The 12,595-nt window shown below is 38.7% G+C and overlaps 1 pseudogene; it reads left to right on the top strand.

Moving 5' to 3' along the window:
- Nucleotides 1-12,376, top strand: part of LOC144380405 (ATP synthase F(0) complex subunit k, mitochondrial pseudogene) — a 30,802-nt pseudogene extending 18,426 nt beyond the window's left edge.
- The last annotated feature ends 219 nt before the right edge of the window (nucleotides 12,377-12,595 follow it).

Genomic DNA, 12,595 nt, shown 5'->3' with positions numbered 1-12,595 from the left:
GAAATCCAGCGGGTACTTCTCTTGCCAAGCCATACGCTTTAGCATGGAATTGTATTCCCCCAGGGGAAAGGGTGCCTCTTTTCCACAAAAAGGCAACTACGGTTTACTAAGCCAGATGCCAGTGGGGTTGTTTCAGACCAGGTGGTGGGGGGTGCCTTATTCCAACTCATCAAAGAGTACCCTATAGACTACTGGGATCCCGTCCAGATCTTTACACCGGAGCAGCAACCCTACTATCTAGGAGGTTACAGCACACACACGATCCTAGCTTATACGTGATGTAAGCAGATGTCTTCCTTCAGATTCCTTAGAGTCAGAGCCTGAGACACAGTGACCACCTCTCCCTCTTCTCCCTAGACCAGGGGATTGCCTGCGATGTGGGACTTTCAGTACTAAAACTGGGAAAATCCTGGGCACATCAGACTGATTTGTCCACCCCATCAAGTGAAATATTGAGGGAGTATTTTTAGGCAAAAGGAAGTGAGGGGAGCAGGATAAGGCTAGGGAAGAAGGCTAAAAAAGAAAGTAGTCTCAGCTGGAGAATTGTTTCAACCTGATCTATGGGGAACTCTGAGGGATGAACTGGTTGGTTGCATCTTGAGGCAAGAGAGCCAATTTCTTTAACCTTTGCCAGGCAGTCGTTGGCCAGTGGCTGTCCCTGGGGGTGAAGGATATGTAACTTCCTGAGTGAGGTAGCCCCCCTTAGGCAAAGAGCAGTGAGGACAATTCTACAGAGAAGGGGGCAGCTGTGGGCCATTTGCAGAGTAGCTGGGGAATGGGTCCAGCAGTCCAGTGAAAGCAGTATATGTGGGGCCCAGCATCTGCTATAACCTGATATTCATACCTGCATTATTTGCCTCACTCTGACTCCAGGGAGTGTGACAGAGGATATAACACAGCATTCACATCACTTAGTGCCAAAGAGAAAGAAAGCTTTGGAAAAGCAGCTGATCCTTGGGGATCAGATCAGGAGTAAGAATATCCTTCATGGCAGCAAAGCCCCCATATCTTTTCATGCAGAAAGCATGGTGATGTCATCTCCTCCAGAACCATAACTCTCTACTCTACAACTGTGGTGTCTCTACTTGTGTCCACTATCTAAGAACGGGAACAAGAAGAGTTCATGATGCTCTCCCAGTGTCATGGAAAACCCTGGAGGCAGCACCCCAAGTTGGGGTGGCCAACTCATTCTTGTTTTCTTGGGAGTTTTCTGGTTTTAGCAAAGATCATCCCACATCCTGGAAAACCTAGGTAAACCAGTGCCATTGGTCAATCTAGTTCCCAGAATTTCAACAACTGATTTGTTAGCAAGGAGGAGGATTTTCATCCCCTAGATGGTCTCTAAGGTGAAAAAGTCAATTGATTGCCTTAAAAATCTGGAATCCTTTAGGTATTGTAATACTAATTGATGTTAAATACCAATAAAACTTTACTTTAGCTATGAGAAGGCAGAGTAAAAAAGAAAAAATATCTACAGATAAATAAGAGAAGTAACATAGATAGGGCAATGAATTCCAAACTGAGATGTCTGGATTCTACCGAGTACGTAAGTGGGAGATCATTGGAAAACTGAGTGATTGTTGACAAGACTGGAGATTCACTTTAGGAAAATTAGTCTGAGGGTAGTGTGTAGAACATAGGAGAACAGAGAAGTCCCAAATTAAATAAAATATTAATTTATTTTTCTTTGGGTGACTTTGCCTAGTGGGTTGACAGGAATATTAGTCACACCCAGTTTCTCTTGACCTCGCTCTGATCTTGTCTTTGAAATTCCAGTTACATTCTAGAAGCTGGTTGTGTTTGCATAATATGGCACTGGAAGGAAATGTGACAAATTGGGGGAAATGAAATATTTCCTCTGAAGAGAAGAACTGGATGGCTGGAGAGCAAAATGGCAGGGAAGTAGTTAACCACATGCCATTTTGGAACTTCTGAATTTTGAACAATGTGAATGTATTATCAATTCACAAATCAATAATACATTTTAAATTAAATAACCAAAAACAAAAAAGAAGCTAGGAAGAAGGAGAGACCCAGGATGAACCAGACTGAGCTACCTTTTAGAATTCTGCATTGAATTTTTCAGACTGAATTGACTGATTCTAACTTAATTCCATTTGTTTTAATTAATCAACAAATAACTGATGGATTTAGTTTATATGGGATATAAATATGAAGTTACTTGCAGTTATTCTGTTTTTTTTTACCTGTGTAAAACAAGAACAACAAAAGTAAAAATAAAACACACAGAGAGGTTACAATTCACTTTAAGCAGTGTGATATGATAGAAAGCATGTGGTTTGCAGGGGGTGAGTTAACTGGGTTTAAACCCTAATTGTACCTTTAATAGCTCTTGGCTTTTGAGGCAGGTTAGTTAACCTAATTGAGCCCATTTTCTTGTCTGTGAGTGATAATTATAGCTACCTCAAAGGACCACTATTGAGATTACATCAGAATCTATATGTGAAAATTCATAAAAAGAGGAAAGTTCTCCCTCCTCTGCCAAAGCATCTATAGTATGCTCTGCAGATGGTGATACATAAATATGAGCTAAGTAATAAAATATATGATTGTGTGATGATAATTAATTTGGCATCAATACCATAGAAGAAAATCAAGCCAGGATTTAGGATATCTGGGTTCTAGCCTCAACACTCTTTGACCTTAAAAGAATTACTTAACTTCTTTGGTATTGAATTCTTTCTCCCTAAGATGCTTTTGTCTCAATCTACATGGCTCACTCTCTTACATCCTTCAAATCTTTACTGGAGACTTTTCAATGAGGACCTCCCAGAACACCTACTTACAAACCTTTTCTTCCCTGGCTCTGTAGATTACTTATCACCATCTGCCATGCTATTTATTTTATTTCTTTGTTTAGTAGATATTCACTCCCTTATTTATACTATAAACCCCATAAGAGCAGCAGTTTTGCTTTATGGTGTTCCTGGCTTTATCTTGCGCATCTGTAGCAGTGCTTGGTACATGGGAGTCATTACAGTTTTGTTGAATGAATGTATGTATGTGTAAATTGAGGGATTGGCATGAGAGAACTCTATAGTCCTTTCCAGTTCTACCATTTTGTGGCAAATAATATTACTATTTTGATCCAGTTTTAAGTGATCTTAAACAATTTTAGGTCTATGTTACTAGAAAAACTAACTTTGGCAATAATGACATTATCCATGGTTAGATAAATGAGGCTGGAGTGGTAGTTCAAGATAGTGGCCTAGGAAGACCCCAAACTCACTTCCTTACGTGGGCATACCAAATCTACAGCTATGTATAGAACAACTCTCTCTGAAGATGACCTGAAAATTAGCTGAACAGCTCCTCCACGACAAAGGATAAAAAGGACACATTGAGACAGTGAGGAGGGGCAGAGACACAGTCTTGCCACAAACCCCAACCCTGGCATGATGACCCGTGAGTGGGAGGGATCTCACAAATATGGAGCACATCCCTGAGGAACGAGGAGTTCAAACCCCACATCAGGTACCTCAATCAGTGGGGCCTGCGCCAAGGAGAAGAGCCCCCAAGACATCTGGCTTTGAAAACCAATGGGGCCTCTGTGCAGGAAACCCACAAGGCTATAGAAAACCGACACTCCACTGTCAAACAGCTCATACACAGACTTGCTCACCCCAGGATCCAGCACAAAAGCAGCAGATTGAAAAGATTTCTATCTTTTAAAATTTGTTAAGCTGATTTTATGGCCTAGAGTGTGCTATATCTTGGTGAATGTTCCAAGTGAGCTTGAGAAGGACAGGTATTCTGATGTTGTTGGGTCAAGTGTTTTATAAATGTCAATAAAATTCAGTTAATGGGAGGTGCTGTTCAGTTCAGTTACATCCTTACTGATTTTTAACCTGCTGGATCTGTCAGTTACTGATAGAGGAGTGTTGACGTCTCTAACTATAATTATGAATTTGTTAATTGTTCCTTGCAGTCCGATCAGTTTTTGCCTCATGTATTTTGATGTTCTGTTGTTAGGAACATACATATTAAGAATTGACCCCTTTTCAGTTACATAATGCCCCTGTTTATCTCTGATAAATATTCTTGCTCTGAAGTCTGCTTTGTTTGGAATTAATGTAGCTAGTCCAGATTTCTTTTGATTAGTGTTGGCATTGTACATCTTTCTCCATCCCTTTGCTTTTAATCTATCTGTGTCTTTATATTTATAGTGGGTTTCTTGGAGACAGCATCTAGTTGGACCTTGCTTTTCTTATCTATTCTGACAGTTTCTGTGTTTTAACTGGTATATTTAGATCACTGACATTTAAAGTGATTTTTGATATAGTTAGTATAATATCTACCATATTTTAACTGTTTGTTATTGTCCTTGTTTTTTGTTTCTTTGTATGTGTGTGTGTGTGTTCCCCCTTTTTCCCCCTGCATCCTTGGGTTTTAATTGAGTATTTTATACGATTCCATTTCTCTCATTCATATACTCATTCCATTGAGTATACTCAGTGTCTCCATCCTGTCCCTTACTACTGCTGTTGTTCATTCAATTATGCATAAGCTATAGTCACCAAATACATTATTGCTATTATTATTTTGAACACACTGTTAACTGTTAGATAAATAAGACTAAGAAAAATAAAAGATTTTATTTTACCTTCATATATTCCTTTCTGTATATAGATCTGTGTTTCTGACCCATATAATTTTCCTTCTCTATGAAAAATTTCTTTTAACATTTCTTGCAAGGAAGGTTTCCTGGTGACAAATTCCCTCAGTTTTTATTTGTCTGAGAAAGTCTTTACTTCTTCACTTTTGAAGGATAATTTTGCAGAATATAGAACTTGAGATTGGTTTGTTTGTTTGTTTCCTTCAAAACTGTAAGTATTTCACTCTACTCTCTTCTTGCTTGCATGGTTTCTAAAGAAAAGCCTGGTATAATTCTTATTCTTGTTCCTCTATATGTAAGGTAGTCCTTTCACCTCCCCTCTGACTTTCATCAAAATTTTCTCTTTGTCTTTGATTTTTGCAGTTCAACTATAATATACAATTAAGAGTTGAATTGTGTCCCACTGCCCCAGAAAAAGGTATGTTGAAATCCTAACTCCCAGAACCTCAGAATGTGACCTGATTTGGAAATAGGGTCATAGCAGATGTAATTAGTTATGGTGAGGTCATACCGGAGTAGGGTGAGACACTACCTCACCATGACTGGTGTCCTTATAAGAAGAGAACTGTGAAGACACAGACACACAGGTAGAATGCCATGTGATTATGAAGGCAAATATTGGAGTTACACAGCGTAAGGCCAAGAAATGTTAAAGATGGCCAACAAACCACCGGAAGCTAGGAAGAGGCAAGGAATGGTTCTCCTACGGATTTCAGAGAGACCATGGCCTTTCTGACACCTTCATTTCAAACTTCTAGTCCCCAGAACTGTGAGACCGTAACTGTCTGTTTTAAGCCACCCAGTTTGTGCGACTTCGTTATGGCAGTCCTGAGAAACTAACACATGAGCGTAGGTGTAGATTTTTGGTATTTTTTTCTGTTTCATGTTCTCTGAGCTTCCTGGATCTGTGGGGGGTTGGTGTTTGTCCTTAATTTTGGAGAATTCTTACCATGAATCTGTTTCTGATGCTTGTCGTGCTGTACAGATTTTGATTTTGCTTTTTAGCACGCTTGTAATTTTTTAGTGAAAGGTAGACATGATGTATTGAGTAAAAGAACCTGAGGTAAATATGCCTTTAGTGTGAGCTTTCATGTGTATCTGGCTAGGAGTTAGGCCGTTTACTGTTAGCTGTAGCTGTGCAGTCAGGGACTAAAATGTCATCTAGTGTTCTGGGTTTTGTCCCCCCCCCCCATTATCTTTGGGTTTCCCTAGAGATTCCTTCTTAAAGTGGGTCTGAGGCTTGTAGTTCTTTCAGCTATAAGCCTCTGTTATTATACAGGGACCACATTGATGTGGTGTTAAAAAATGTGGGGGGGCCTGGACATTCTATAATCTTCTGACTAGGGTTCAGTCTTCTGTGAGCCTATGACCTTCAGAAGTGCTTCTCAGCCTTCTCTCTCTCTCCTTAGGTGAGACAAGAAGGCTAGAGGGACCTGAAGTTGGATATTTCCCTTCCCCTAGACCAGGTAGGCTCTGGGAAAATCTAAGTGGGTTAGGCTTTGGTAAAATAGTTTCCCTTGAGGGCGGGCTGTTGTTAATGAGAATAGAATGCTTTGGGTTCAACTTAAAGTCATTATTCCCACACCCTGACCACCACCCGTAGCACAAGGGGATTCTTCTCTGATCTTCATTCTGAGAACCTATCAGGCTCCTAGAGGTAATACTCAAAAAATCATGGAGGTCCCTATTAGACCGTGCTGCAGGCATTTTATCTCTCAAGCTAGCCCACAGTCAATCTCTAGCCATTAGATAGTCTTTCAGTAGGAACACCTGAAACCTATCAAGCTCCTATAGCAGCTTCTGTTCAGGTAAACTGTGATTCTCTGTATCCTGTGTGTTTCTAGTTTCCAGGGCAAAAGTTTGCCCTATAACTTCAGTCCTCTAATGGATCTAAGAAGAGTTGTAGAGTTTTAGTTTGTTTACAAGCATTTTTCTTGTTGTGAAGATGGAAGGACATCTAAGCTCTTGATATGTTTGACTAAAGACCAGAAATAAAAAATGTTTATTCTTGAAAATTAAGAAAAATAAGGGAAAGAAGAACAAAGTCATGCATCATCTCATCACCCTGAGATGCAAAGTTAGAATATTTTTTATACCTGGGTATTTGTTTTATGTCATATTTTAAACATACAGAGAAGACAGAGAATACTATAATTACCATTTACCCTTGTTTATTGTTTGCTCCATTGTTTTCTGGGTCTTTTCTTTTTAAGAAGTACAGTGTAATAAGAGGTGATACCTTGTTTGCACCCTTCTCAGTTCTTTTCTCTACATAGAGATAACCATCATTCAGATTTTAATCTATGATTTTCCTTATACTCATTTTGTTCTTTTTTAAATAACAAACGCATGCTATTAAACGTTACATAAACACAATCATATTGTATGGAACCCTCTACAGGTTGCTATTCTCAATTTGCTTTGGTGATTTATTCATGTTGAAACATGCAGATTTGGTTCATGTGTTTTAATTATTTCTGATTCTGAGTACTATATGACCTTACCCACTTTGCCAATCCCTTCTCCTATTAATGGACATCTAGGTTGCTTCCAGGTTTTCATTCTTACAGGCAATGCAGCAATGACCATTCTTATATGTATCTCTATGTGCACATGTGAGTTTCACCAGAGTCGTTATGGTGTAGAATAAAAGAGCACAAGCCTCAATAGCAGCACTACCTCCGTTCACATTTCCACCTTAATACTTAGCAGAACCTTAATCATTGTCAACCGGTGTATTGGAGCCATATTATGCAGAATACCAAGGTGAGGATTTAATACTTAATTGAATAGGAGTCATTGGAGATTTCGAGCAGGGAGTGATAAGATCAGATTCATAGTGAGATTTATCGAGAAACAGCAAACCATGAATCGACCTAGAAAGTTGAGAAATTGGGAAGCCAACATACTCCACGAGTATTGCTGGATGTGTCACCTGTTGAAGTTCTCAAACCATAAACTATTCTAAACCAGATGGAATTCTGAAGGAAACAGTCTGGGTAAATAAAATAAGATTCTTATTTTCTGTTTATTTTCAACCTGACGGCAATCCTTTTTTTCTTATCTTCCCCAATTTTCTTTTCTGGCATCCCAGTTCCTGGATCCCATAATGCATCTTCATGCTCACTTACACTTCTTTCCTTTCTTTTTCCCTCTCTTCAGAGTAGGAGCTAAAATCACTCACAGCAAGGGCATTAGAATTGATCATGTCCCCCAATAATGCATACTTTTAAAACTTCATTCTTTTATATCAAAGGACTACATACACATGGCAAATAGTTAATACAGAAAAGATTATAATGAAAAGCAACCATCTCTAGGCCTAGCCAGTCACACCCTCACAAGCATTCTCCAGGGACCAACTCTTTAACCTTTTTTAGTTCTTTGGAAATTTATTTTAGTAATTGCAAATAGCTTAACATGCTTATGCATCAACTTCTTGCTTTATCAACTTTAAATTACATCTGTTTACCACCATATATGAAAAATGTAAATTAAAAAAAAATTTTTTTTAACCCCAATTCCTTACCTCTTACTTCTATTTTTTCTTAATTATGCTAACTTTAGGACTTCCTATTGATTGCTTTTATAACTTTATTTTTTTTAAAGATATATTTATTTATTTATTTGACAGAGAGAAACAGCAAGAGAGGGAAACAAGCAGGGGGAGTGGGAGAGGGAGAAGCAGGCTTCCTGCGGAGCAGGGAGCCCGATGTGGGGCTCGATCCCAGGACCCTGGGATCATGACCTGAGCCGAAGGCAGACGCTTAACGACTGAGCCACCCAGGCGCCCCACTTTAAATAATATACATAAATTTCCACCTTCCGCATACCTTCTTTCTAATTTATCTAAATTATAGTATTATTTCTTTCTATTGCTTGCTTTTATAGCTTTAAATAACACACATGAAACTATTTCACATCCTATCAACTTTTTAAAAAGATTTTATTTATGCATTTGAGAGAAGAAAGAGAGAGAGAGAGAGCGCACGTGCATGAGGGTAGGAGGGGCAGAGGGAGAGGGAGAAGCAGACTCCCGCTGAGCAGGGAGCCCCATGCAGGGCTCGATCCCAGGACTGAGCCACCCAGGCACCGCACACCCTATCTACTTCTGTTACCTCTCTACTGTCCACCTTGTGAGATGAGGATACCCCCTTTTTTCCATCTCTTCCTTCCACATCTCACCTGTCATCAGTTTCCCTTTATTTTACATTGACAAGGCTCCTAAAGTTTTCATTCCAATCTGCAGTCAAATTTAAGTATTTCATGCTTTATCTAAAAATTGTCAAGGATAAACACCAAAAACATTATTATAATGATGAAAATATTATTCACTCATGTCAACTAGTATTTACTTTCCCAGGAATGCCATCAACCCTGGACCTCTTAAAAGGGAATGTTCCTATTATCAGGGTAAATTGTAGACTCACTTCTTACAGTTCATCAGTTGCTTCAAATCATGTCATAATTTTCTTGAGCTTCCTACTAGATTGGCTAAAATTAAAAAGCCTACCAATACCAAGTGCTGTAAAGGATGTGAAGTAATTCTCAAACTCTGCTGGTGAGAGTGTTAATTGGTACAACCGCTTTGGCGAACAGTTTAGCAGTATCTGTTAAAACTGAACATAGACATACCCTATGATCCACCTCTTCCACCCTCAGGTATATACCCCAAAGAAATGTGAACATATATGTACCACAGACATATACAAGAATAACTATAGCAGCACTATTCATATTAGCTAAATCTGGAAGTAATTCAAATACCTATCAATAGTAGAAGAGATTAACAGATTCACACAGTAAAATACTATACAGCAATGAGAATATGTTGCCTGTGTGCAACACATGAATTATGATATTGAATAAAAGAAGCCAGACCCAAAAGAGTAATATACTTTATGATTAATTTGTATAGAATAAAAGGACAAGAAGAAATGTTCTATAGAGTGTTAGAAGTCAGGATTGTGGTTACCCTCAAGGATGCAGGTAGTAACTAGGATCACAAGAATGATGTTGGGGTGCTAAGAGTATTCAATATCTTGTTATGGATGGTGTTTATGTGGATGTGTTCACTTTGTGAAAATCCATCAACCATTTGTACATTTACAAATTATGGACTTTTATTATGCATGTTATACTTTTATTGTAAAAATTAACCTTAAAATGGTTCTTTTAGTGGTCAAATAAAAAATGGCTTATTTTCTTTTGGGCTCAGAAATAAATTTTTTTAATTTAAATTTTAGGTAGTTAACATACCGTGCAATATTGGTTTCTGGAGTAGAATTCAGTGTTCCATCACTTACATACAACACCCAGTGCTCATCACAAGTGCCCTCTTTAATACCCATCACCCATCTAGCCCATCCCCCACCCCCTCCCTCCATCAACCCTCAGTTTGTTCTCTATCTTTAAGTCTCTGATGGCTTGTTTTCCTCTTTCCTTTTTTTCTTTTCCCCCTTCCCATATGTTCATCTGTTTTCTTTCCTAAGTTCAACGTATGAGTGAGATCAAATGGTATTTGTCTTTCTCTGACTGACTTATTTCACTTAGCATAATATGCTCTAGCTCCATCCATGTTGTTGCAAAAGGCAAGATTTCATTCTTTTTGATGGCTGAGTAATATTCCATTATATGTATACACCACATCTACTTTATCCATTCATCAGTTGATGGACATTTGGGCTCTCTCCATGGTTTGGCTATTGTTTGGCTATTGTTGATAATGCTGCTTTAAATATTGGGGTGCATATATCCCTTCAAATCTGTATTTTTGTATCCTTTGGGTAAATACCTAGTGGTGCAATTGCTGGATCATAGAGTAGTTCTATTTTTAACAAGAAATAATTTTTTAAAAGTAAATCCCACATTTTATTTTTGTCTTTGTATTTCTCTTTTCTGAGTTTTCTAACATGAAAATTAACTTATTATCATAAAAGGTTAGTTTGTCAATTCCAAAAAAAAAATATGAGTCCACATCATGCTTCTCAAACTCAAACCATTTTAAATGCAATTTGTAGTGGATTGAATTGTATGTATCCTCCAAAAGATGTATCTGCCCTAATCTGCAGTACCTGTGAATATGATCTTATTTAGAAATAGAGTCTTTGCAGATGTAATTAGGGATCTCAAGAAGAGGCCATCCTGGATGTTGAGTCTGCTCCAAATCTAGTCAGTGGTTGCCTTTACTTGAGATAGGAGAGAGAGATTTGAGACTTAGAGAGACATCAGGAAGAAAACCATGTATAGACAGAGGCAGAGATGGAGTGATGTTTCTAGAAGGCAGAGAACACCAAGGATTGTCAGTGCCACCAGAAGCTATGAGAGAGACCTGGAACAGACTTTGCTTCAGAGCTTCCAGAAGGAACCAACCTTGCTGACACTTTGATTTCTGACTTTGGACCTCCAGTACCGTGAATCAATTTCTGTTGCTTTAATCCACCAAGTTTGTGGTAATTTGTTTGAGCGGCCTGGGAAACTAATAATACCATCTCTCCTTGTACACATGTTCAGACAAAGGTGCACCTAGAGTAATGGCCCCACTTGAATGCTAAAGTTGCCATGAAGTCATGTTACTAGACTTGTATTGTTTTTCTAATACTAGAAGAACCTATGGTGATTGGGAACATGTGTACCCACTTCCTACATCGCCTCTCTGTGGCCCCAGTTTTCCCTAGCCCTGTGGACTGTGAGTCAGCATCAGGCTAGCAGTTTGTCAAAGGAACAGCTGTAAGCATCTCAACTTTCCCACCCCATGGCACGTCTCATCATTTTCTTCTTCATGGCAGTTGATAAGGCCAAAAAAACAGAGTGTATCTCTTCTTGTAATTTGTTTTTTACTTAGACTCCTAATTAGCATAAAGGGAGTTGAAGAGTAATTTCTCTGTGGAATACTTATTACCAAGGTTAAGAGACACTATGCTTAACATTTAATTGGTTTATAGTGCTGTGAAGCTAGTCTTCAAGGTCATAAAAATCTTACTTATGAACACACCAAAAAAATGCTAACAGCTATTTTAAAAACATCAAAGTTACATTTTCTTCTTGAGCAATGAGGAGTTGTTCCTTGCACAAAACACCAAGTTTAATATATCTTTAAATGTTCTTTTGTGTAATAGAAGAATTAAACTTGACCCTGTTTTAAGAACAAATGAGTTGACTGCAAACGTGATGTCTTTTGATTTCCCAGCATCCCCCCACCGTGTACAAACCAATCTGCCAGGCATTCAGCTTATACTGACAAGGAAGTAAGACCCACTCAGGGGTCTGCCACAGTCTGACAATCTCCCCTCATGCGAGAACGTGGCAGCTCAGTGGTTCACTGCCACTGAAAGTACCTGCGTTATGGGTAAGCCTTCCTGAGTGGACTAACCCCCCAGATTGTCTCCAAACTTTTCCCTAACCTTCCATCTACCACACCCATTTTTTATACAGAAGCCAGAATGACCATTTAAACATTTAAATGAAATGTTCTACTCCCTGGCAAAACTCTCCAAGGGCTTTCTACTACCTTTAGAATAAAATCCAAAAACACTACATGATCCAGCTCCTGTCTACATACTATTCTTATTCCCCCAACTCAGCATTTGCCATTCCTTCTGCCTGCAGTGTTCTGCCCACAGATTTTTCCCATTGCTGGATGTTTCTCATCAGTCAGAATTCGACTTAATGGTTACAGATCCCAAGGAGCTTTCAGAAGAGGTTTCCCATGTCCACGGCCAGTCTGTCTATATAGCATAACCCATTTTTATTTTTTCTGAAATTATTAATCATTTATTGGTAGACTTGCTGTTTGTCCCCATCATTTTCACCCTAAACTTACTAGCTCCATTAAAGTGGAGACCTTTTCCATCTTGAATTCTGCCTGTCCCTGAAATAGTTCTTAATGAAATATTTGTGGAATGAATTAATAAATATAACCATTTTGGGAAATGCCACAATGAACATAGGTTCTTGCTC

The sequence above is a fragment of the Halichoerus grypus genome, chromosome X, assembly GCF_964656455.1.
Source record: "Halichoerus grypus chromosome X, mHalGry1.hap1.1, whole genome shotgun sequence".
Classification (NCBI taxonomy): Eukaryota; Metazoa; Chordata; class Mammalia; order Carnivora; family Phocidae; genus Halichoerus; species Halichoerus grypus.
Note: the sequence above shows the minus strand (reverse complement) of the source record. Positions and strands in the feature narration are given on the sequence as shown.